Raw genomic sequence first — 25171 nt, 5'->3', positions numbered from 1 at the left:
GTGAATTGACTTGTATATGCTTTATGATGTGATTACCACACTAAATCTAGTAACCATCTGTCACCATGCAAACTATTACAATATTACTGACTATGTTCCCTGAGCTGTATGCTACAAGTCCGTGGCTCATTTATTTTGTAGCTGGTAGTTTGTACCTCTTACTCCCCTTCACCCTTTTCACCCACTCCTCCCTCCCCCGATGTGGTATTTTTAAGTGTTTTGATCAAGCCCTTCACTGGCTCTTATGGAAGCAAAGATGAGAGGCCACCTGTTGGGTGCAGACCTGGGGAGGTTCATGGGAGAATGGAGTGTCCTAGTTAATGAGAACAGCAAGTCCAAAGTCCGGAGGCAGGAACTCATGGTCACGGTTGAGAACTGACAAAAACCTGATGAGTGATCAAGGACAGCAGACCTCTGCTTTCTCAAAGATACAGTCTGAAGACACTAGGAATAGGAAACCTTGAAACATTAGCATGAGTCTGTGGAGGAAAACTCTCCACATACAAATCGACATACAAACATACTGAAATTCTTTCAGTTCCTCCAAATCTACTCCTCTCCTTTTTACACAAGTACTGTGGTTCCCTTTACCTGCAATGCTCTCTCCTTCCTTTTTTACCTCCCTCCTAGAATTTCTCTTAGATAAATCCTAATCCTTTAGATTTCAGCCTAACATCATTTCCTCTTAGAAGTCTTCCCTGAGCCCCGCCTGTCTCTCCTACCCCTAAATTTCAGATGTTTTGCTTTGTATAACTACAGCCCCTCTGACTTTCCCCATCACGACTCTAGAGATTGTCGTAGCTGTTTATTGAGCTCTCTTCCCTGATAGACAATGCAGTGGTGACCTCAGAAGGATTACTATCCCCACGTTACAGCTGTGGGCTCTGAGGCACGCTGTAAAGTATTGCCTCAGTTCTCACCTGCCAAATATGAGTAACAGCAGTATTTACTCAGGGCGATGATGTGAGAACCGAATGAGGTCACACGGACAGATCTTAGAATGGTAAACTCTCACTAGGTGACCTCATACCCAGCTCCTGACTTTCTTCTCATAGGGTTCCTCATTTCAGTGAATGGTAACTCCATTCTTCCAATTGCCTGAGCCAAAGTTTTGGAGGCATCCTTAACTCCTCTCTTTCTTTCATGCCCCTCATTCAGTCCATTAGCACATCCTGCCTGTCAGCTCTACTCTCAAAAACGTTCAGAGTCCAGCCTCTTCTCACCACTTCCTCTACGACCACCCTGGTCTGGGCCACCTTCCCTCTCACCTGGATTATTGTGAAAGCCTCTCGAGCTGCTTCCAGCCTTGTCCATTGAAGCCTTAGTGAGAGTGGGCCATTCCTGTGCTCAGGTCCTTTCAGTGGCTCCTGTCTCAGAGTGAAAACCAAAGGCCCTCCAGTGGCTTACAAGCTCCAGGAACTGCCTCCAGCTGCTTCTCTGACTGCATCTGCTACCACTACCCCTTTGATCATTTCACTCCAGTCACACAGGGGTTTTTGCTGTCTCTGGAATACAACATACACACTTCTGTCTCAGGACCTTTGTGTTTGCTGCGCTTCACGCAGATAACATAGCTGCTCCCTCCCTCCTGTCAACAGAATAAACATTCAGACCTGTAGATAATTTTTATAAAAATGTATTTGAGCCCAGCGGGCGCGGCTCAGCGGTTGAGCATTGACCTATGATCAAGGTGATTGCAGTTTGATTCCCAGTCAGGGCACAAACCCAGGTTGTGGGTTCGATCCCCAGTCGGGGGTGTGCAGGAGGCAGCCGATCAATGACTCTCACCATTAATGTTTCTCTCTCTCTTTCTCCCTCTCCTTTCCTCTCTCTGAAATCAATAAAGACATATTAAAAAAAAATTATTTGAGCCAAACAGGATACACCTGGCAGCAAGATCTCAAAAGACTGAGATAAATGCTTCAAAGGATAACAGTTTGCCGTTTCTCTGACGCATTTGAGATTAAGGAGGGAATTTAAGAAAGATTACATGAAGGTGGGAGGAAGGTAGAATGGGATTACAGCATAGTTAAGATTATGTGCTCTCTTAGGGGTGGTTATTTCAAAGGTATGCTAACTTAGATGCACAGAAACAATGGACAGGGATGCCTAAGTGTTACTCTAGACAGTCAGTCGAAGGGGCAGGCTGCACGGGTGCAATGGAGAGGATGTGGGTGTGCCAGGATCCAGGGGTGCTGTGCAGACTCCAAACAGCTCCCCTGGCTCCAGCACTGGGAGGTAGGCTGAGGGCTGCAGTATCTCCAGGCTTCCTGATGGCGGGTCCTGCAGGCGCCCCCTCCCCATTAATCCTGACAGTCAGGGAGCCCTCAGGAGTCTCCTCATTGGCCAAGATGGTGCACAGAGTTTCTTACACTGAGCATGCCAAAGGCTAGAAAGATTAATGGATAGAGCCCAAGCACACCAAAAGCTAGCAAGATAATTGGATAGAGAGAAAGTCCTGTCCTCCCTATTCCTATAAGAACCACAGGCTTGAGCAGGAGGATGAGATGGTCTTTGAGATGGATGGTCATTCTCACAGGTAGTAGCACCTGAATAAACCCTTTTCCTTTTGCACCAGGATCTGTCTTATAGGTTTGGCTTTCATTGCAGCAGTCAGCCAAACCCCTTTGTTCGGTTACAAAAGGAAAAGATAAACCTTTCACTTGAAAGTTATATACCTGGGATGTGATTACTCTCCACGACCTGCCCCATTAGGAATTTATTATCAGATCACCCTGTGAGGTTACTTTTCATAGAATCCCTTTTTTCATCCACACTTCTTTCTGCTCAAACCAACAAGACCTTCCTGGATCACTCTATATGCATTAGTCTCCCCTCCCCTTTACAGTCCCTCTCACCCTGCCTGAAAACTCTCCAACCCCGTTTTATTTTCATAAGTAGTTATCACCATATCGGATATACACCTATCTATATATTTATACTGTTAACCTAAAAATAAAAGGCCAAAGTGAGAGGCAACAACATTTATTTCAGATCCAAAGAATAACTATTTCAAAAGCACCAATTCAGGCAGAAACCCAAATAATAGTCTAATTTAGAGGTAAAGGCAAGGAGTATTTATGAAAAAGGGAAAGGGAGTAATTAATTACCTGAATAGAAGGAATTTCTATAGGTGCAGATAAGCTAACAGAGTTTTAAGAATTTCAAAGAATGCCTTTAATTTTCAGTCCTAGTCACAATAAACATTTGTTTGGAATACAGTGCTGTTTTAGGCCAACTCCAGAGGTTTATTAGCCCAGTTTTAACATTCCAAAGGCTTGAGGGGTAAGACCGGCAAAGCAATTTCTCTGGGATGGCTGTGACTCCATTATAAAGTGGCTCTGTTTATATTTTTATAAGCCCAAGCTAGAAAGCTGGGAGTCATTCTTTTTTTTTGGTCACTCTTCTCTCACTCACATGTAGTCAAAGACCAAGTCCTTACATTTCTAACCCTGATCTATTTCTTCAATCCACCATCTTCTCCTAATCTCCATTACCTGCAAACTGGTCTTCACTCCTGCTCTGTCGCTTCCTTGTTACTCATTCCCCACACTGTAGCCAGAAATGTCTTTTACAAATGCAAATCTGATCATGTCCCGATGACCCTCTCCTACTCTTTAGTGGCTTCCTTTTGTATTTATTTATTTATTTAAATATATTTTTATTGATTTTTTAGAGAGGAAGGGAGAGGGAGAGAGAGATAGAAACACTGATGAGAAAGAAACATGGATCAGTTGCCTCCTGCATGCCCCCTACTGGGGATTGAGTCCACAACCCCCCCCCCCCCCCCCCCCCCCCCCCCCCCCCCCCGCATGTGCCCTGACCAGGAATTGAAGTGGTCGATGCTCAACCACTGAGCCACACAGGCAGGGCTCCTTTTGTCTTTAGGTTTATGTCCAAAGTCCTGAGCATGACCCTCCAGGCTCCTGCCCAACTCTTCTACAGAACTGTTCATCTCACTCCAGTCACTGGGGCCTTCCCCCACCCCCCCAGACCTGAAGAGGTGGAGCCGCTTTCTACCAATGGGCCTTCAAACCTGCAATTTCAGCTTCAGCTTCGAGTGCATCCCACATCCCTACACCCCTCCTGTGGCCTGGCTTACTCCTTTCCATTTTTCAAGGCTCAGATTAAATGTCACTTCCTCTTGCTTACCCTGTAGAGCAAACAGGCCCCTTTGTTACACTCTCCCATAACTCCCAGGCTTCTGTCTTGCATTCATCACAACAGTGATTAATACATATCCTCAATTCTAAGCCACTTGCTTCGTTTTAAGTTGCCAGTGGTCAGGCAGAAGATGAGTAATAACGTGTTCGCTGCCTGCACGCGTTAGGACCTAATTTTTCAGAAGGGGATATCTCTCCATCTGCTTCCACCTTGAGCTATTTCCAGGGTCGAAATGTCATTTAAATTTAGATTCCAACTTGAAGCTTAAAATATCTAAACAATACACACTATGCTGCTGTAGCATACAGAACGAAGAACACTGCATAAGCAGAAGGTTGCCCACCACACGCCAACGAATGAAATTTAGGGCAGTCGAAACCATCAGCTCTCTCAGAAAAAAAATGGTGGTGGAATTTTCTTTTCTTTCTTTCTTTTTTAAATTATAAGGGAAAGTTTATTTCAAAAGTTACCAAGGTAGTAGAAGTGAGTCAGCTGGTCTGCATGGGCTCAGGAAATAAGTTACAGAAGCAAAAGAAGGGCCCTTGGAGCTTAGGAGAGGGAAAGGCAAAGGTAAGATGCCTGGGGGGGAAGAAGGGTCTGGAAAGGCGCTGGCATGCTCCCAAGAGGGAGAGCCCGGTGGCAGAATTTTCAAAACCTGGAGAGGATGGCCTTTTCTGCATATACTTAGTTCAGAAATCTTGAAAGACTGCATGACCCAGTGGAGGAACACTTATTTGATTGGAACTTTACTCCTGGCGAAATTTCAAGAGTAGCTAATTACCTTCCAGTGATATGTAATTAAAACCCATAAGAACAAAACCATTTGAAATACAGTCGAAACAGTTTTTCCGTATTCTTTGCAATTACACTTTTATTCCTCATTGTGTTTAAGGGGTGAGGAACACCTGCACGGGCCATTTTATTTTATTTATTTTGCACGGGCCATTTTATAAAGCAAGACTACAGAGGGTCCAGACCTTTTACCCTGAAGGTGAAGGTCAAAACTCAGTTTGATTGAAAAGCAGAAGCAGCCCCGAGGGGCGTGGCTCAGTGGTTGAGCATCGACCTAGAATCCAGGAGATCAGGGTTTGATTCCCTGTCAGGGCACTTGCTGGGCTGCAGGCTAGGCAGCCGATCAGTGACTCTCATCACTGATTTCTCTCTCTCTCCCCTTCCTTTCCTCTCTCTGAAATCAATAAAGATATGTTTAAAAAAAAAAAAATAGAAAAGCAAAAGAAAAACACCAAGTAAGTGTTCGCTGTGTTGTCCTTTGGTGTCTGAAAAGCTGCTACAAAATCACTGGCGTGACTTTGAATCGGATGAAGCCTTAATTTGAGGAAGTGTCATTAGCTGGGTAATGTTTAAAGCGACAGTCTCTCCTTGAGAAGTCGTCCCTGAGGACCCACACCTAGAACATCCCGTGGGGGCGCAGACCGTTACCTGAGTCATACACAAGCGGTGCTCTGCAAACAGCCCGTAAGTGAGCTCTTGGCCTCTCGTTGCAAACTTGGCCTCACGCTTACCTAGAGTAAAAGCCAAGTGTGGGCCAACTTGAGAAGTCTGGCACCCCGGCCGCCTCCGGGGCGCCCGTGCGCTTCGCTCCCACGGGGAGGGTGCCGGGGGTGCCCCGAATCGCGTCCTCGCAGCGCCCCCCCCTCCCACCCGGGCTCACGCGCGCCCCTGCTGCGCTGCGCTGCGCTGGAGAGGCACCCACAGAGTTCCGTGCGCCTTGGTTTTAATCTCAAGTCTGCGAGAAGGGAAAACGAACCCTGCCAACCCCCGGCCTGAGAACACAGACCATGAGTCACAGGTTTGGGGGTTCGGACCCGCAGTACTGGTGATGCGCCTGCACGTGGGTAGGTGGGGATGGGGTGGGCTGCCCCAAGGAGGCCACAGCCCTTCTCTCCTGGAAAGTCCCTCTTCCTCTTGGGGATCCGGTCCCCCATCCGCGACTTTCAGGGCGCGGCCAAGGGTCCGGGAAGGGGCGGCGCTTGCGCTCCAGGTCGCCGCCCCCGCGGCCACATCACCAGGCTCTGGCTCCGGCTCGGGCTCCCCTCACCCCCCAGCCCCGGGCGGCGCCAATCCTGCGCCTGCGCCGGGCGGGCGCGCGGGGGCGGGGCGGGGAGCCAGCGGGCCTCGGGCGCCGGCTCCGGGCTGTCAGCGCCGAGCAGCGGGCGCGGGGAGGCGCGCGAGCGGGGAGGAGCCGCGGGCCCGGGCAGCTGCCGCTGCGGTCGCCGCGGGCGAACTAGGTGAATGCCCCACCCTCCCCGGCCCCGGTGCCCCGGCGGGGGCTGAGGAGGCGGGGTCCCCGCTCCGCGGCAGGTGGTAATGGAGGGGAAGTCTCGGCTTTGGCCGCGGCGCCGGGCTCGGGCGCATCCCAGGTACCGGAGGGAGGTGGGGCGGGACCGGGGCTCGGGACCTGGGGCGGGGGTGCGGGGAGCGGGGAGGTGGGGCGGCACCGGGGCGCGGGGAGCGGCTGCGCGGCGGGCCCCGTCCTAGCGCCGTGCCCCCTCCGGCCCGCGGGCAACGCCGGCGCGGGAGCCGGGCCGCCCGCCTGCCCAGCCTCGGGCGGAGGGCGGGCTGGCTCAGGGCGCCCGCAGCGACCCGGGCCGGGGCACTGGGCCGGACGCGGTGGTGGCGAGGGATGGGGGGAAGGGGAGCCGCTGGAGAGGCTGCGAGGCAGCCCGGGCGCACCCCGGCGCCCCTGCCTCGGGGCTCGGCGTTTGCTCTGAGTCACCGTGTTCTTTCATTCTCTTCTTTATATATGCGACGTGTATCTCAGTTTAAAAAACGCCCAAAGTGTTCACTTAGAGAAAGAGATCACATATCCGTCTGTGTTAGCTATTACACTTACATGTATATTACACATACACGCAGTCTTCTGTAATTGAACGGTTTTTATAGTTCACATGCTATATAATTCATCCTTTGAAAGCGTGCCGTTTAGTACAGTCGCGAAGTTCTGCAGTTATCAGCACTGTCTAGAACATTTGCATCACCCCGGAATGAAACCCTGTTTCCAGTTGCAGTCGCTCCTAATTCCCCACTTACCTGCTCCACTCCTTGGCAAACCACTAAGTTACTTTCTGTCTCTGTGGATTTCCCAGTTCTGGAAATTTCATAGAAATGGAGTCATCTATGTGGCTTTTTGGGACTGGTTTCTTTGACGTGGCATAATGTTTTCAAGGTTCACCCAGTGTTGTATCGTGTGTCGGTGTTTTAGTCTTTTTATGGCGGGATAACATCCTATTGTATTGGTGGACCACGGGGGCACATTTTGCTCATCCATTCACTAGTTGATGGATATTAGGGACGTTTCCACTTTGTGGATAATGGCACATTCGTGGATGTTTTTATGTGGGCGAATGCTTTTATTTCTCTTGGGTGTACATATATGTTTAACTTTTGAGGAACTGTAACTTTTGAGGAACTGCCCACTTTTCCCAAGTAGCAGCACTAGTTTACATTCCCACCAACCAGTGTATAAGGGTTCCAGTTTCTACACATCCTCACCAACAGTTGGTTTTTCTATTGGATAATTTTCATTGTAGCCATTCTGGTGGGTGTGAAGTGCTATTGATTTGCCTTTCCCTGATTAACATGTTGAGTATATTTTCCTGTGATTATTGTCCATTTGTGTACCTTCTTTGGAGAAATGTCTATTCAGATCTTTTGCCCACGTACTAATTGGGTAATTTTTTTATTGTTGAATTATAATGTTCATTTATAGAAAAAAATGTTGGTTTAAGGGGCTAGCACTAATAGAGACAATCAACCCGATATTAAGCAACATAATGCTTTGGGGAAAGTTAAATAAGCGCCACTTACGTCTTTCAGAATACCCTGTCAATTCTCAGGCATCTTAGTGCCCCTTTCCCACCTCTGGTGTTTTGAGAAAAGCTGCAAAAGGTGGGTTCATGACCAGAGTCAAGAGAGACCACACATTTAGTTGGCATTTTCATATATTCTACTCTTGGTTTGAAAAAAGTCCCAGTTATCACTTTAATTACAGATAATTTATTTTGTTGGCTAGCTAAACAAACTAATAACAATTAGCAAACCCCTATTACTCAATTAAATTTTCACATGCTTCTCAGGCAAAGTGGAAGATCTTATTTTCCTAAGTTTGTATAGTCTTTATTATAATTATATTTATATGTAGTTGGCAAATAAGTATTTTCTATGGCTTTGACGTTAAGAACCTCTTAAAGCTGAATGAATGCTGCTGTGTTTATTTCGTGGTTAAGTTCTGAGTTCACACAAACTTAGCATTAGCTTCAGGTCTTTCGTAGCAAAAACCACTGAAAAAGACATGACACTTGGAATGACCAGGAATTCAGGCCCATTTTTCTATTACTGTGATACGACTGCTGAAAAGTGTACTACCAAATTTCAGAAATGTTATAGAAAATAAAGTCAAATATTTCCAAGTAGAAATAGTGGATAAGCAACTTACTAAAAGTGTGCTAAGAGCCCTAGCTGGTTTGGCTCAGTGGTAAGAGCATCAGCCCATGGACTGAAGGGTCCCAGGTTTGATTCCGGCTAAGGGCACGAGGCTCAGTTGCAAGCTCCATCCCCAGCCCCATTTGGGGTGCGTGTGGGACGCAATCAATCCATGTGTCTCTCTCAAATCCATGTTTCTCTCTCTCTCTTTCTCTCCCTCCCACTCTCTCTGAAAAGCAATGGAAAATATTAGGATAAAAAAGAAAAAAGTGTGTGAAGAGAAGTCCAATCCTCTGCTTCAAGTACCAAGTTGTAACACAATGGAAACATTTAACCCATTTCTGCCTCATTGGCTGCAGTAGTAGAATGAGGCTAGTAGTTTCAATATATAACCTGAGTATATAACCTGAGTGTATGTTGTTTTGTTTTAGCTATGGAATGATTATCAAGCATTGAAAATATAACCTATCCAACCTAATATTGTTATTGACTTACCCAAAGGATATATAAATATCTTGTGGCTACAACTGTTTTCTCTAGTTTGCCTTCTCTGCCTCCTGGAGAGGGCAGTGGGAACAACTTTTGATACATGATCCCTGGAAAATGCTGGTCAGAGCAGACCCACCTCCTTTATGAGAGACTTCTAGGCATTCCTCATCTTGTCTCTGAAATTATTGTAGTTAGATTTCTGTAGCTTTAAAGTAAAATTAAAAATCTATCATCTATCTATCTATCTATCTATCTATCTATCTATCTATCTATCTATCATCTATCTATCTATCTATCTATCTATCTATCTATCTATCTATCTATCAGTTATCTAATCTAGTAAAGATCAAAGGCTAGGAATGTCGAATACTCTTATCTAATGTGAATGGATTTAATCAGATTGCTTTTCTCCTGATCAGTTGCACTGAGGAAATGAGAGCTTTGACTTGAGTGGGGTTAGGAGAGGGAAGTAGTATGGGATTTTGGAACATTTTTGAGGTTTGGGCAAAACTTTATTTCTAAAAGTGTGGGTGTTGAAAATGGAGATCTTTGGGCAGCGTAAGGGGTCTGGAAGATGAGAAAAGAAAAGCACAGATGAGAAACATTTTGGAAAGGACAGTTGTAGGATATAAAGGCGTATCCAGCTTATTCAGACGTTTTTGCCCAAGAAAAGTTCTAAATAGGAAAAGTGGAAAAACTCTTCTTGTCCTTCATTCCGTTTCCCTTCCCATTTCATTTGTTGCACGTTGCTCCTCCCTGTCTACTCTTCTAGGCCCCAGAATCAGGCTGGGATTACTATTGTTCGTGCTGAGGGCTTCCAGTGTGCTGATTACACCCCTTCTCTCGCCAGATTCTGGTCAAATTGAGCTCAAATTCAAGAAACCAGATGAGGATTAAAGTATTAAAGTAGTTCCATTGTCATTTCCGATAAAGCTGGATTGGAGAATTTAGCTTAGACTTGTGCTTTCCCTATTCCTTCTTAATTTACCTACGCAGACAAAACTGCAGACCCAAAAAAGTGCAGGTCTCCTCCTGCAGGCAGGGAAAGTTTGTATCTCATAGGAGCTGGAGCCAGTGAAAGCTCAGGGGTGGGGCTTATGTGGAATATTGACCTTTATCCTTGTTTTAGCCACTAGATAAATCACTTTCCTGTAGGAGGAACCACTGATGGGGTGGAGAGAAAAGTGTCCCTTCAGTCCTGAGAGAGGTTTTCAGTGCAGAGAGGAAAAGAAGCAGCCATTTCTCATTGGTCACTCGAGTTGTAGGTAAGCGTGTTTTGAGGACCAGCTTAGGAACTTAACCTCTATTTTTAAAATTGGAACTAAGAACGTGTTTTCCTTGGAAATAACTAAACAGTTTTTAAGTGGGCGATCATTTCATTGTGTGGTTCAAGATACAGACTTATTGAAGCCCAGGTCCCTGTTTTACTCATCAGTGGACAGACTCCTTGCTCTCGGAGTTACAGCCTAGAGAGACAAGCATGAGTACAATTATGGTAAAGCATCGTCAGTGTTAGAAAGCATGGAGTACTTTGGGACCACGGAGGAGGGGGAACTAGTTCATCTAAGAGGGTCAGGGAAGGGATGTGTAAGAGCTAAGATCATAAGGCAGAATGCGAAGTAGCCAGGTGAAAGGGAAGGGCGAGGATGGGCCTGTGTTTCAGGCAGAAAGAACGTGGAAAAGCTAAGAAGTGTGAGAGTGTCGTACACAGTATTTTTCAAACTGCAGGCAGCCGGGCACCTACCAGTAGATTGTAAAATCAGTGTAGTGGGTTGTGACCTATCTGTTTTGAAAAAGAAATAAAATAGACAATAAGAGTGTGTCACACACACATGCTTATTAGATTGTGGTATATAGTTAGAAAATCCCTACAACACAGGAAACAGAAGTCCAGTGTCTTCGGTAGTTGGGGATGATTATACGTGATTTAGTTAACCTTATTACAGACTTTGGATTTATCTTAGAGCAGAGGAGAAGGCAGTGAAAAGTTTTCATCAGGGCCTGATTAGATTTATATTTTCTACAGACCCCTTTGAATGCCTAGTCTTGCAAATATAAACTTTACATTTCTTGGTCCGGTGTTACAGGTATTCCAAAATTGGTTCCAGTCCGTTTTCCTAAAGAATCATTCCACTTTTTTTTTTTTGTACTGGACCTTTCCAGATTCTTTGTTTGCCTAAGGGCCTTTGCACCAAGACTGAAAGATCTATGAGAGCAGACCTTGCCTCTGTTTTGTTCACATAGACTCTGGCATTTGGCAAGTGTCTGGTACCCAGTAGGGACTATGCAAATTTTTGTTGATAGAGGGTAAATCCCCTTAATATGAGAACTGTTACAGAGTAGCAGAAATGAACTTGATGTTGCTTTTGAAAAAAAGAAAATGTTTTATTAGAAATTCTTTTTTAGTTGAAATCGTGTGATAGAACCACATTCAGTTATTTAAAAGATAATTTAACAAAAAGTGCTCTTATGTTAAAACAATGGTGGAGATAAGAACAACAACCACCTTTTGATTTTGGGCTTTCTTCCCCCCAGGAGTACAGAGCAACACATTGGTCACGGGAAGAAGGCAGTCCAGCTGTCATTTATGTTTTGTATGAACCGAAAGACATTCTCCGAGCACCCCCCAAAAAGTAGTTTTATAAAGATGGCTGGGGACAAAGGGAATAAATTAGATTAAAATGTATCGTTCGTATGAGAGTAATGGAGAGGAAACAGAAAATAGATTTTGATCTTAGAAGAAGTGAAAAAAGAACATCCGTACACACCAAAGAACTTACAAATAAGAATTTAATGATGTCAGTTTGTTGCCAGAGAGGGATTATACTGTCACAGGGCTGAGCCTTTACAGAACTAGACTGTGAAACCCATCCGTGAAGGAAAAAGTCGTTCAGGGGATGGTTTTGGTAAGTGGCAAGAGAAATTATGAAACATTCATGAAAGGTAGAGTGATTTCAATTTCTGAATCAAATTTCTTTTTAATGTATCTGAGATGTGGGAACTTTGCTAGTTAGTTTTGTAAATTAGGTTTTATGTAGCGTAAACATGAATGCTAGAATCCAAATTTGCTAATAAAGGATGGCTTTTAAAACTCATTACATTTTATATATTTATATTCGACAGAGCCCTATTTTAAACTGTGCGTCATAGAACTTATATTAAAACTATCTTTTATAAATTTATCCTAAGGAAACAATTCTAGATACGGAAAGTATTATGCACAAAGATGTTCATTTTCATTGTGATGTCATTTAGTCAAGAAAATGTCCTACTATTGGGAAATGATTTCTTAAAATATGGCAATCCACTCGAAGAAATTTAACCATTAAAATGCCTTTTTAGAGCAATGTTTTCTTAATACTTTTTTATTTTTGACTAGCAATGTCTGTGCTTTTATTGGCTACTTGAAAGGGCTGAAGGGAGATGAGCGGGTGGCTCTGATGCCAGGCCGGGCGCTTCGGCTTGTAGGTGACGGAGAACTCACCCAGGTGGTGGCCAGTCGGCTCAGGCTTGATTTCCGCCTGGTCGAGGTCTTGGCATTGCAGACGCCCACCGTGCCGCCCACCGTCCCAGGCAGCATGGTCTTGTCCCGCAGGTGCGTCTTCACCTGGGGCCCCTCCACGGGCGGTGCTGCTCCTGGGCCGCCAGCGCCCCTTCCTCCGCAGGCCCGGTGCAGCCGCAGCTGGCGGGGCTGTGCAGCTGCATCAGCTGCATCAGCCGGCGTGAGACCCGTCCAGCAGCCGGTCGAGATCCCCCTCGGGGTAGGTGAACTTGCGGAGGGTCAGTTTTTCCCGCTCCACTTCCGCCATCCTGTCGGTTCTTTGGAAACCCTGTTATTTATTACTTTTTAAATTATAAAATAAAAAGTGCTCAGTATCAACAAAAGTTCAAATCATCTAAAAATATGCAGGGTTTAAAAAGTGAAAGTGGTATTTCAAGTCCTCCTTGCCCTACCAAGCCAGGCCAGCCCAGTTCTCCTGGGGTCAGTGCTCTGAGCACTTGGGTGTCTGCCCTTCCAGACTGTTTTCTAACTCAGCGGTTTTCAAATTGTGCCCCAAGGTGGAGTTTCAGAGTCTTCTCAAGTTAGGTGAGGTGGGTGAAAACCAGGGTGCTTCACCCTATACTGCTTTTATCTATTTTATGTATTGGGATTCACATAACATTTCATTTAAACAAAGAATTTCTCTGCATTAAAAAGAAGTGTTTAAAAACAATTGGTCTGCCCTGGCCGGTGTCGCTCAGTTGGTTGAGCTTCGTCCAGTGCAGTGAAAGGTGACTAGTTCGAGTCCAGGTCAGGGCACGTTGCCCACATTCCGGTTTGGAGGGCTCAGGGTGGAGTGGTACAGTAGGCAACCGATTAATGTTTCTTTCTCTCTCCCTCTACTTTCCTCTCTCTCTAAAATCAATAAAAACATATTTATAAAAAGAAAAATAAATGAAAACAATTGGCCTAATTTATAAAATAAAGTGCTAAGTCCCCTACTGAGGAATCCCAGATCCTCCCCAGTTCCCCATTTTGCTGCTTGGTCGCAAGAATGAAGACCCGTCTTCATTTTCTCTGGCAGTTTTCTGCATGGTCATCATGTATCTAGTTAGAATACACTCCCCCTTCCTTCTTCCCCCCATCTCTCCAAACCTGACTTACTCTTTAAGGCTTAGCTCCTCAATGTTTTGTTCATTCCTTCTTTTAACATGTATTTAGTGAACACCTATACTTTGAATAATAAGGGGGAATATAGAGAATCTTGTATCAAAAGTTCATAGACTAGTAAAGGGTGACTTTCATGTAAATAAGTGCAGTAAGTATTATAAAGTTAAAAGCATTTGTGGTGTGAGTACTACAGATATATGTGGGCTCTTCCTTCTACGCTGTCTTACATGGTACTTATAAAAAGGGCATTTTATGATATGATTGCATTTCTGGTTCTTTGGTAGTTATTTGTTCATTTATTGATTAATAGAAGATAATGCAGAGTTTACCTGTGAATCAGGGATGAGACCTGGGAAGGAGTTGTGTTCATTCTTGAGCAATCAACTATGTTAAAAATAACTTGAATCCAGTTTACTGGATTCCAGTATTGGGCCTGAATAGAGTCGAGAGAGTACTGGGAGGACCTTGGCTCTGTGTTTCCTGTCCCCATGGTCACTTACCCTGCTGTACAAGGATCACAACACAGAGAATGCCTGTGGTGTCTTATCATTAGCCATTTAGTTAGAAAGTTGTGGATTCAAGTCTGTTGTCTTTATCTTGCTAACTTTATAGCTTGGGCGTATTACTTAACCTCTCTGAACCTCAGTTTCCTAAACTGTAATGTATGAACATGTCTTCTAGTGTTTTAAAAAAAGATTATATGGGATATGTACATATAAATGAAGTGTATTCTTTTTGCTGTAAGTGGTATTGATGTTCTATAGAATGGGTGGCTGTTCTTTCCTTTGGGTTTGAACTTTTATGTATTGTGGAGGGTTTATGTATTAGACTCTAGTTCTTTGAAGAAGTGTGTGTGTTTTTAGTCCGACAGTGGCTTTTTTGGATAAGCTATTCATATTTTTGGGAAGTGTAAACAATAGGAGGGTAGACATGGCTCTCTTGGGCACATCCTGGAGTTGCCTGTTGTGTCCAGTCAGTAGGTCGGCGGCGATATTGGGTGTCAGATGGCTCCAGCCCCAGGCCTTCTTGCAGCTACCCGACGCCTGGGGACTCCCAGTCACGCAGCTGAGCCGGGGCAAGGCACGGGGGAATGAGTACCAGCCAAGCAACATCAAACGGAAGCACAAGCACGGTTGGATAAAGCGCTTGAGCACGCCGGCTGGTGTCCAGGTCATCCTTCGCCTCATGCTCAAGGGCCGAAAATCTCTGAGCCATTGAACACGACGCTGCTGCTGAGACCCCCCTGGCCCCCCCAAAACATTTCCCTCGATTCTCCTGCTGCTGTTTTTGTGAGGAGGTTGGATGACTCAGACATGAGTGCTCCTCCAGTTGCATGGTTGGCCCAGGGACAGAAGTGTGAAGTTGGGCCGGAAGGGGGAGTAGGAAGTCAGACCTTGCCAGGTCCCTTTTTACGCTTTTGAATTAAGAATTTCCAACATACGGTAACAGTTCATGGAATAGTATAGTGAATCTCGTGTATCTACCCATTTCTGACTACCAATGAACCACAAGCCATCATCCCCTCTCCTGTTTTTTGAAGCAGACCTCAGGAATCAGGTTATTATGTAAATATTTAAGAATGCATCTCTCCAAGATAAGGACCCTTTAAAACTTAATCATAAAACTTTCACACTTAGAAAAAGTCAGTAATTCCTTAATATCATTAAATATCTAAATTTCAAAAAAACAACACACCAAAAAAAAACAATATAGGAAAGTAATAGGGCCAAAGGAACATGTAGTGAGGGAATAAATCTCTTTCATCATCTAGTATATTTTCCTGAGACTTAAAGCAGACTGTTAGACCTATGATCAAAAAGCAGAATGATTGAGTGTCAACCTAGGATCCAGGCGATCACTGTTGGATTCCTTATCTGGGCACATGTGGGAGTTTCAGGCTCGATCCCCAGTCGTGGACGTGCAGGACGCAGCTGATCAATGATGACTCTCTCATCATTGATGTTTCTCTCTGTCTCTCCCTCTCCCTTCCTCTCTCTGAAACCAGTAAAGATATATATAAAAAAAAGTAAAATTAATAGGTAGCCCCAGAATCCAAAGCCTGTTCTGCTGTTTCTTTCATTATACCTGCCTCTTGCCTCTATCTTTTAGATAACAATCAATTAATAAAAATGTTTTATGGTAATTTTCTGATTCTCTTTAAAAGGAAAAAAGAAATCGTGTACACTATAATTTCTAGATTATAGAGTTTCAAAATAATGGCAGGCAAACTCAGGACGGATTCCACCTTCCTAATGTATAACGATCTGGTTGGGTACATTTAGCTCTCCAGGCCTGAATAAACCTTACAGTGCGGTTAAGGTGGGCTGTTTTATTTGCTTATCATAAAGATGTTATTTAGTTAGTAAATTTTTGTTTATAGCAGCTTTTTTTATTATAATTGCCAAAATAATAACACCCTCTGTTTATTCTTTTTTTTGGGGGGAGCAAGATGTTATTTAGATATCTGTTTAAAAATGAAGAGATACATCAGATATGATATTTAAGTTTAACAACAGTATCAGAACTACTTCCTGTTTCAGCTTTCATTTTCTTTTTAAAACTTTGTGGTTTCCCGAAGACTTGTGTTGTTCCGTATATAGAGGTACTGTTTAATGTGTGTATATACTAGTCAGTATATATATGTATGTTACATATACACACACATACTACTTTATAGTATGCTCGCAGTTTAATTGTAAGGAGGATGGGTAAGGTGTATAAAATGTAAATATTACACTTCAATTGATTTTTTTTAGAGAAAATTGGCACAGAACAGTTGATTTGAAAATTATAAGCCAGGGGTTCAGTACAGCAGCGTATAACATTCTTTGTGATTGTTTGGTATAGTACATTCCGCAGTAAGGAGGAAAAAATGGGAAGTTAGATTTTGAGCCTTTTATAAAAATGTGTAATAATAATGACGGATAATGATAATAATTAGCTAACATTTATTGGAGGCACGATCTACTGTTCTAAGCACTTTACATGTATTAAGTCATTTAATTCTCACAATAGCTGCATGAAGGATATATTTTTTCAGGAGGAAACTGAGGTGTAGAGGCACAGATCCTACAGCTAGTGAAAATCAGAATATAAGCCAAAGCAGTTTGACTTGGGAGCCCAGGCTCTTAATTACTATCACTGTCATTAGTGTGTTGACACTTCTTGACATTTCATTTTTTGGAAGCATATCATCTCTTTAATTGAAGTGTGAAGATTTGCTGAATAAGTCACTTGAAATTCACTCATAAAATCACTCAACGCAAGCGATGTTACTTATTCATCTAATGGAAGCATAGCAAATATCTTGGTAAGCTTTGTACAATTTCAAACATAGCATGAAACATTTGCTGTGATTCCACATGAATAATATAACTTTGAACAGGCAGTTAATATTCTCCTTTTCAAAATGTGATTCACTGAAAACTCTGTCCTCAGGTATGGGATTTTGATTGTGCACAGATTTCATAATCTGATTTAGACTCGGACTGCTCCTTAGAACAAAGCATTCCTGTCTCAGTCCGGGGGAACATTGCTTAATAGGCAATCTAGGCGTGTGTTTGAGCTTAGTAAAGGGAGCATCAAAAGAGAGAAACACATTTAAATAATTTAATGTTTTGTAATTTTTAAAGAAACAGTGAGGTCATCTTTCTGGAAGAATCATACTGTTTGTGACTCATTTTGTTTGGAGTTATTATGGTTTTGAATAATGTGTGGTGGATTGTTGAGGGGACACACCATCGATGAGATGGTAACCTGGCCCTGCCTTGGAGCTTGATGGGGCAGAGACAGTTATTGATTCACAGCCATCTAACAAATACATGTGATATAAATGAAATCATGGTTATGAAAAACAAATACAGTAGCATGGTAGTTGTCTGAAAGCGTTTGTGATGTACTGATTGAAGGAAGACGGTTGCCTTTTATTTCTTCTATCCTCACCGGGAGAGAGAGAGAAACATCGATCGGGTGCCTCCCGAACATGCCCCAACTGGGGATTGAACCCACAGCCTAGGTATGTGGCGCCTGACTGGGAATTAAACCCAAAACCTTTTGGTGTACCGGACGATGCTCCAACCAACCAAGCCACCTGGCCAGGGCAAGGCAGTTGCCTTTTAGTTGTACAGTGGAACCTCAGTTCTTGAACTTCATTCATTCCGGAAGGCTGTTCGAGAAGGGGTTGAAAACGGAATCATTTTTTTTCCCATTAGAAATATTGTATATTGAATTAATTTGTTCCAGAGCCCCCCAAATTATTCCCTGTTTTAACCTTTCTTATATATAGTACCTGTCTAATGTACTGTTTAATCTATAAAGAAACACTTTTCTTAAATTTATTGAACTACCCCCTACTAGCCTTAAATGAATCACATTCAGCACTTGTTCCAGGGTTGTGTTTCAGGAAGTTAAGCAGCACCTTCGCTTTTTCACTTGTCTTTGCCTTCTAAATGCTGTCACCGGCTAACTGCTTTTAGTTTATCCAAATCAGCAATAGTTTTTCTACCTCTTCAGTTGCCTGTGATTGTTTCTTTCACACCCTTAGCAACATTAGCATTCTTGATAGCCTCTTCATGTTTTAAAATAGTACTTATTGTCCATTTTTGCCAGCAGCAAAAGCAACAAAAAAACGAACAAACAAACAAAACCCACAGAAATATTCACAGCACTATTTCCTGAGATGTTAACACTGTGAAGCTTAGTGGTAAACTGACTCACATTCTCTCCTTTGTCTGTGGCCTGAGAGAGAATTTTTGTCATGCTGATGAAGCAACATGAAAGGGTTTGTTCAACTATGAGACATTTTTTCCAAGAACAACTTAGTTGAGAAGGGAATTGTTTGAGATGGGAGACATTCGAGAACTGAGGTTGGACTGTATTTTTCTTACTGGGGAATGTGTGGAGAGGGAAAAGTAGAAAAAAAAAAAATGAAAGAAAAAAATTCTAGGGCTCCTGGGAGTTTTAGAAGCATTCAATTTTAAGTAGCCATTAAAAATAACTTTGTCGAATAATGTTGATAAGGAAGCATTTTTGATACCTTTTGAAGTGCAAAAAACAGGATGCAAAACTCTATGTACAATATGAGCCTGTTTTTGTTTTCAACATACATATAGAAAAAATATGGCAATGTCATCATATATATACCACTATGTGATCAGTGATTATCTCAGATGGTGGGTTTCCAGAGTAAACAATTTTCATTTTATCCCAGGCTTTTTGGTTTTTTTAGTTTTTGCTTTGAACACATATCGCTCCTGTGAAAAAAAGAAAAACAAGAAAAGATAAACTATGCCAGTGGACATTAGAAGCAGAGTTTCAAATGAAGTGTGAAAGATGGGTAGTCAGGACATGTTTATGAGCAGAGGCCAGGAAATAGCAACTATGTTGCATCGGGGATGGCTTTGAGAGTAGTTTTGGCTCTTCAAGTTGGACTTGGAGCCCTTCAGCAAATGGCTCCTTTCCTTTCTTTCTTTTTTTTCAAACTGGCATTTGAATGAAAAAGTGCACAGCCCTGACCAAAGGGTAGAGGAGAGACTTGATTGCAGGGAGTAAAGGTGGTGCGTTAGGTCATCGTTTCAGGTTTGATGCCAGGGTAGTTGAGTAACATGACACTGTGTACCTGTGGTTTATCTAATCGGCACGTAGGCTCTCCTAGAGAGTTTGTGCACTTGAACCGCCTTCGCGGCCCTGAGTACCAGGGAGCGCTCCGAGGGAAAGTGCAGCTTGAGGCAGGTGGAAGATTTGGCTTCATCTACCTGGGAGAAGATGTCGAGGGAGGGAAGGCCATAGGCCGCCGCCCGAGGAAGACCTTCGTGTAGGAGCTGTCCTGTTTCACCACCTGATGGGAGGTAATGTGGTTTGGTGTGGCCTGCTCATTCGGGTAGCCTGCTTCTGCTCCCGGAGAGGGGAAAGGAAAGGGCCCTGGGAAAATAGATGTGCTCTGAGTAAGTATTTGAAATGGGATAGCTGAAAATGATGAGATGCTCTTAATCTTAAAATGTAGGAGAAAAGTGATAACCTTATAGGTGCCAAAGCATTTTTTCTCTCACTTTTCTTATAACGTTTTGCTTTTCTTTTAAACTTTGACACATTAGCTTCCTTTCTTCCTTCCCCTTTTCTTAAAAAGAAGATTTTTAGAACTTTGAGCTCTGGCTGGGTAGCTCAGTTGGTTAGAGAGTTGTTCCGATTTGCCAAGGCTGTGGGTTCAATCTCAGGGCACATACGACAATCAGCCAATGAGTGCATAAATGAGTGGAACAAATCAGTGTTTCTCTCTCTCTCAAATCAATAAATAAAAATTTTAAAAAATCAATTTAAAAAAACCAAGAAAACTTTGACACATTGGCATCCTTTCTGCACCTTAAATTTCTGGAAGCTTTTATTTTCAATTTTCAGTTTAATTATACAAAAAGTTAAGTGCTTATTTCAAATAGGTCCCAGAAGTGGGTTTGCATTTTTAAAATGGAATTCTTTCTAGGAGTGTAAGGATGTGTTAAGGATAAAAGTATGAAAGTATGCTTTTATATAAGTTCTGAATAATAATTTCTACTCATTTGAGATGCTGATGAACTCTACTTATCTAGTTTCTAAATTTAGTTATTTCAGACTTTTAAGTACCAGAAAAAAACAGTAAGTAAATGTTTTATTTATGTTTTATTCTTATGTACATTATCATTTACCCAAGTGTGTTGAGTCAGTTTATAAAAATAACACCTACAAGAAATAATGGTTTCAAGAAAAGAATTACAAAACCAGTAACAAAGAAAATAAAAGTAGTATAATGTTAAGGTTAATAAATTGATCATAGATTTGAGTTTCAGGTGTAGCTGTAAATTTCCTTGCTGCTGAAGTTAAAAAAAAGGGGGGCAGCTAAGTCTTTATTAAAGAAAAGTAAAATACCAGTTTTCAGTAGCATGGCTTTGTGTAGCTGTAATTTCTAAATAAAAATTCATGAGGAGGTGAAGTGTTCTCAGTGGTGGTTTGCAGGAAATTAATGTGAATTACACATCAATTATAGGAGCAAGCTATTAAGTGTTAGGTAGTTTTTTGAATAAGATACAGGTAAGCAATGGTTAAATTAGACAAGGGGAAATCTACTTTTTTGTTGTTTAAAAGCAATTTCTCAACTTCAAAATAGAGTTCTCTGATTCAGTAACTCCCCTGATATCCAGCCATCCGTTGAGTTGTTTTAAACAGAAGCACTGATATTTCTGGCAAGTGTTTGCTTCCTGTATTATTTTTTAAAAATCTATTTCTGTACTGCTATCAACTTAATCAGAATACCTAGTTAAGTGAACCTTTTTTTCACGTTTCAGTTGATTGGTTTGATAGGGCTAGATATAATCTAACAGGTGGCACTTGGCGAGATAAACTGTACTTTGTTTATGCAATACACTTAGTTCTAGGACACACACCATGTCTACTCTGTCAACATTTTCTCAATAAGTGGAAATGGTTTAACTGTGGATTGTTGTTTAGTTGATTCATTGACTTGTTTTTGATGTATCTTTCTTCTAATAAAACATTCTTTAAAAAAGTATCATCATTGTTATGTTAGTGGAGTTGAGGGTTGTAATTCTGAAGACAAAATCATTTGCTCTGGGTCTGGTTGCTTTTGAAAAATTATTTGCACTGTATGGAGGATTTATTATACAGAAGGCTTATTAAACCCACTGATGATTTCTCTGGCCTTAAACGAATTCTTTACAAATATTTGGCTGTCTTTTAGGCATATAGAAACTTAAGGGTTATTAGCCTTTTGTGTCAGTGGGCAGTCTTAGAAATGAGTGATTGTTTTATGCAATCAGCTAGCTTTTGGATGTCAATACCTGAATCATGTCCTTAACTTCTCAAGCTTTTGTGCGTGTTAGAAAACATCAAGCCCACCAATTTTGCAGCAGCGGAGGGCAACTGAAATGGCAGTTAACTGCCCTTTCACTTTCTTCCATTTTTCTTGTCAAGGAAGTTCTACATTACTGCCTGTTAGCTAAATGACACCTATGTGAGCGCTTGAATTCAGTGTAAGTAGACAGCTTCCAGTTTAAGCCAAAGAAGTCAAGTATTTTTAAAGAAGCTAACCCTGGTCCTGGCCTGGTTGCTTAGTTGGTTAGAGCGTCCTCCTGATACACCAGTATTGCAGGTTTGGAATCTGGGCACATACAAGAATCAACCAGTGAATTCATGCTTAAGGGGAACAACAAATCGATGTTTGTCTCTCTCTCCCCTCCCCCTCCCCATTCCTCTCTCTCTCTCTCTCTAAAATCAGTTTTTTTAAAAAAGAAGCTAACTCTGTATTTCAGCCAAAATAAATATTTTTAGAAAAAGGAATGGAGATAGTTTCATTTCATTTTAGAAGGGAGCCTTTTAATTAGGGAGGACAGTTATTTGTGAGGTAGCATTTCTTACATTTCAGTTTCCAAGCACTTTTAAATTAGGTGAACAATAATAAAAATTATAGGATAAAGTATATAAATGACTATGACTCAACTGTGTTTGGAGCCATTTGAAACTTAGACCTTAGAAGATTTGTGACAGTTACTGACGGGGCTTCATTCTTTAGAATTGTTACCATGGGATAGTTCCTTTTCCTCGGGTAGCTAGAGGAAATGGGCAGAAGACATCCATACTCCTTTTTTCCCCCCTAGACATACATTCTTAGTAATACCATACATTATACCTCTGCCCAGAAGCAACAGTACATTTAGAATTCAGATTTCTTTTACGTCGCCGTATTGATTTTTAAATTTTGAGGGTCAAGTGATACATTAAATATCACAGGAAACAAGATGTCATCTGTGCCATGTGGGAATTGACAGTGGATACTTCTTTTTTAAAAACCCTCACCGAAAGATATGTTCTTATTGATTTTAGAGAGAGGAAGGGAGAGGGAGAGAGAGAAGAAGAAACATCTATCGGTTGTCTCCCTTTTGCACCGAGGATTGAACCCGCAACCTTTCTGGTGTACGGGACAACGCTCCAACCAACTGAGCCACCCAACCAGGGCGGGATACCTTTCTCTCTTTCTTTTTCTTTTTTTTAAAACTGTAAGTGATAGCAAAATTGTTAACTGTGTTTTGAGCATTTAATTTTGACTGTTCTTTCCTCTCTATATCCGTAATCCTATATAATTTTTTTCTTTTTAATCCTACATTAATTTGGTAGATTTCTTTCAGGTGGTGTACTTTTATTGTAACCTTTTGAATAGGTGGAAGTTATTGGGTCTTGGGAACCGTTTGGTACCACGTATAGAAGTAGGAAAGCTGAATAAAGGGACTTGGAAGCTTAGGGAAGAGCAAGAGAGGAATTCTGCTGGTCGAGGTCATCTGCTGGAAAGCACTGACTAAGCAGGGCCAGGAGCTTCGTGGGGGAGACGTGAAATCAAAGGGCTTACAACGCGAAACGATTTTAATAATAACCGTAGGGCCAGCTCAGATGGAGGAGAGAGTTCTCTAATATGACCTAGTAGCCCAGGGCTGTGAGCCCCAGGAATGGGACTAGGCTCTCCTCATGGGTTCTGATGACTTCTCAGGGGAGAAGGGTTTGGCAACAAGGTCATGGCAGGATGGCAGAAAGTGCCAGAGTGAACATGAGAAAACCAAAGGGACGATTGTCTAAGAGCTGTTTGGCATAAGTGCTGAGCAGTGATTTAATGGTAAATTCTTCAGGAAAAGGAAACTTTGGAGAAGACGTGGAGAAGCTGAGGAGTTCACTGATACCTAAAAAGCTTTTAAAAATAGTTTTTGCTTGAGAGGAAGGAGTTCATCATTCAGAGAAATTGGTGAGGATTTAAGTTTACACAGGTTTGGGTCTTTAAAATGAAAGTAGTTGGAAAAAACTGAGCAGCCATAAAGTCAACCTGCTATTTGAGTGCTGCAAAAAGCAAATGAAATAGACACGGTCCTTCTTTATGAACCTGTTATTCAGTTAAACAGTTACGTACTTACTGCCTAGTATTCAAAAGAATGGACCAATTTTCTTTTTTATAAAACAAGGAAATACATGGCTTAAATCCGTTAAGGTCTAGTTTTGTTTGGCGTGATCTCGCTGAAAGCTAATTTAACTGAGCACATAATACATCCGGTTTGGGAACTATCTATATTTTAGTAACAAACAGAAACATAGAAGACGTGTTCAAAAAGAAATGAAAGGAGTGGATTGCGCACTTGCAGAGTGGCAAAAGAAGAACACATAATAACCCTAGTTAGACTTCTAGGTTATTTTGTGTGTGTAAGCTATGAGTGTGATAGTCCTGTGTTTTTGTTTATTTACACAAATGTGAAATATCCACTTGATCAAGTTTTGAGATTTCCCCCCCACGAAATATGATAATTACTGGTAATAGGTTAAATAAAAACCTTTTTATTGTTATGGGAAGATAACAAAGTATTAAACTCCCATATAATGCTGTGCTTAGCAATCGGCATGATTTAGGCCTGCTAACCCACAGCTCGGCTAGATTTTTCAAGTGTTTAACCTTTGCAGGGGAACAGAATGCCTTCTTCAGCACAATGGGCAGGTTTTCTCCAAGATACGGCCTTAGTAAATCAACACACATACCATACACTTCTTTTTCGTTTAAAAATAAGGAATTTTAGTAGTAAAGTTTTTTGATTTTATAACTAAATTGAATTCATAAGAAGTGTAGTATTAGTATTTTCCTCTAAGTCAGTGGTTCCCTGACATATCTCTGTAGACCAGTGCTGGCCCATGAACACGGAGTTTTTAATAAATTTAAATGTGTTCAATGGAAAGGCTATCTTTTAGTCTGAGATTTTATCCTATCTACGTTTTTTTTTGTGTGTGTCTTGAAATGTAAACTTAATTTTTAGAGGAAGATTTTGGAAAATATTTTTAGATTGTGTGTTTATACATTTAATTTTTTTCTAGTGTATTGAGACGTAACTGACATGAGTTTCAGGCGGTCCATGGCATGTACTTATTGCAAAATAATTTCTACTACCTAAGAGCATTGTGTTTTTTGTGTGTTTTTTCAAAGCTATTAGTACAGAAACACCACTCAGACCGGCTTAGTCAATGAAGGAGTTTTATTGCACATATGATAGGGAAGATCAGGAGTGGAATGGGCTTCAAATAAATGAAATAGATGTTCTGATTATGTTGTCAGGACCCTGTCATCATGGCCTAGCTCTGGTTCTTTTCCTGTGGGTCTTCTAATGTAGATGGGCTTTCCTTCAACTGGTGGTGGTGGTGGTGGTGGTAGAGGGAACCTTTAGAGGAGGAAGACTTAGTGACTGCTTCAGAATTATGTTATTCCAAAGGGAAGTGAGAAAACTCTCCCAGAGGCCTTCCACTCTGAGCCCTGTAAGCCATTTGTTCTTCGTTAAATTAACTCTTTCCTGCATAGCCTTTATCACAGATGATCTCCTTTATTTGTGCACCTGATTGGTTTTCCTCTCCATCAGAAGC

General features: G+C 42.1%; 1 protein-coding gene and 1 pseudogene across 5 annotated transcripts in view; both read left to right on the top strand.

The window, feature by feature from the left end:
• Positions 1 to 6334: 6334 nt before the first annotated feature.
• SLC41A2 (solute carrier family 41 member 2) overlaps positions 6335 to 25171 on the top strand; it is a 73641-nt gene continuing 54804 nt past the window's right edge. Inside the window, exon 1 of one of the 4 annotated variants that reach the window (XM_081129544.1) lies at positions 6335 to 6413. The gene's annotated coding sequence lies outside the window, so the exon portion shown is untranslated. Of the gene's footprint in view, positions 6546 to 19389; positions 19594 to 19666; positions 19690 to 25171 lie in introns of those variants that run through there. The other 3 variants (XM_081129546.1, XM_081129543.1, XM_081129545.1) reach the window with 3 other exon arrangements.
• On the top strand, positions 14674 to 15286 carry LOC308552847 (large ribosomal subunit protein bL34m pseudogene; annotated as a pseudogene). The gene has a single exon. The product of its transcript is annotated as a large ribosomal subunit protein bL34m pseudogene (transcript).

This window comes from Miniopterus schreibersii (genome assembly GCF_964146895.1).
Source record: "Miniopterus schreibersii genome assembly, chromosome: 2".
In the NCBI taxonomy this organism is placed as follows: domain Eukaryota; kingdom Metazoa; phylum Chordata; class Mammalia; order Chiroptera; family Miniopteridae; genus Miniopterus; species Miniopterus schreibersii.
Note: the sequence above shows the minus strand (reverse complement) of the source record. Positions and strands in the feature narration are given on the sequence as shown.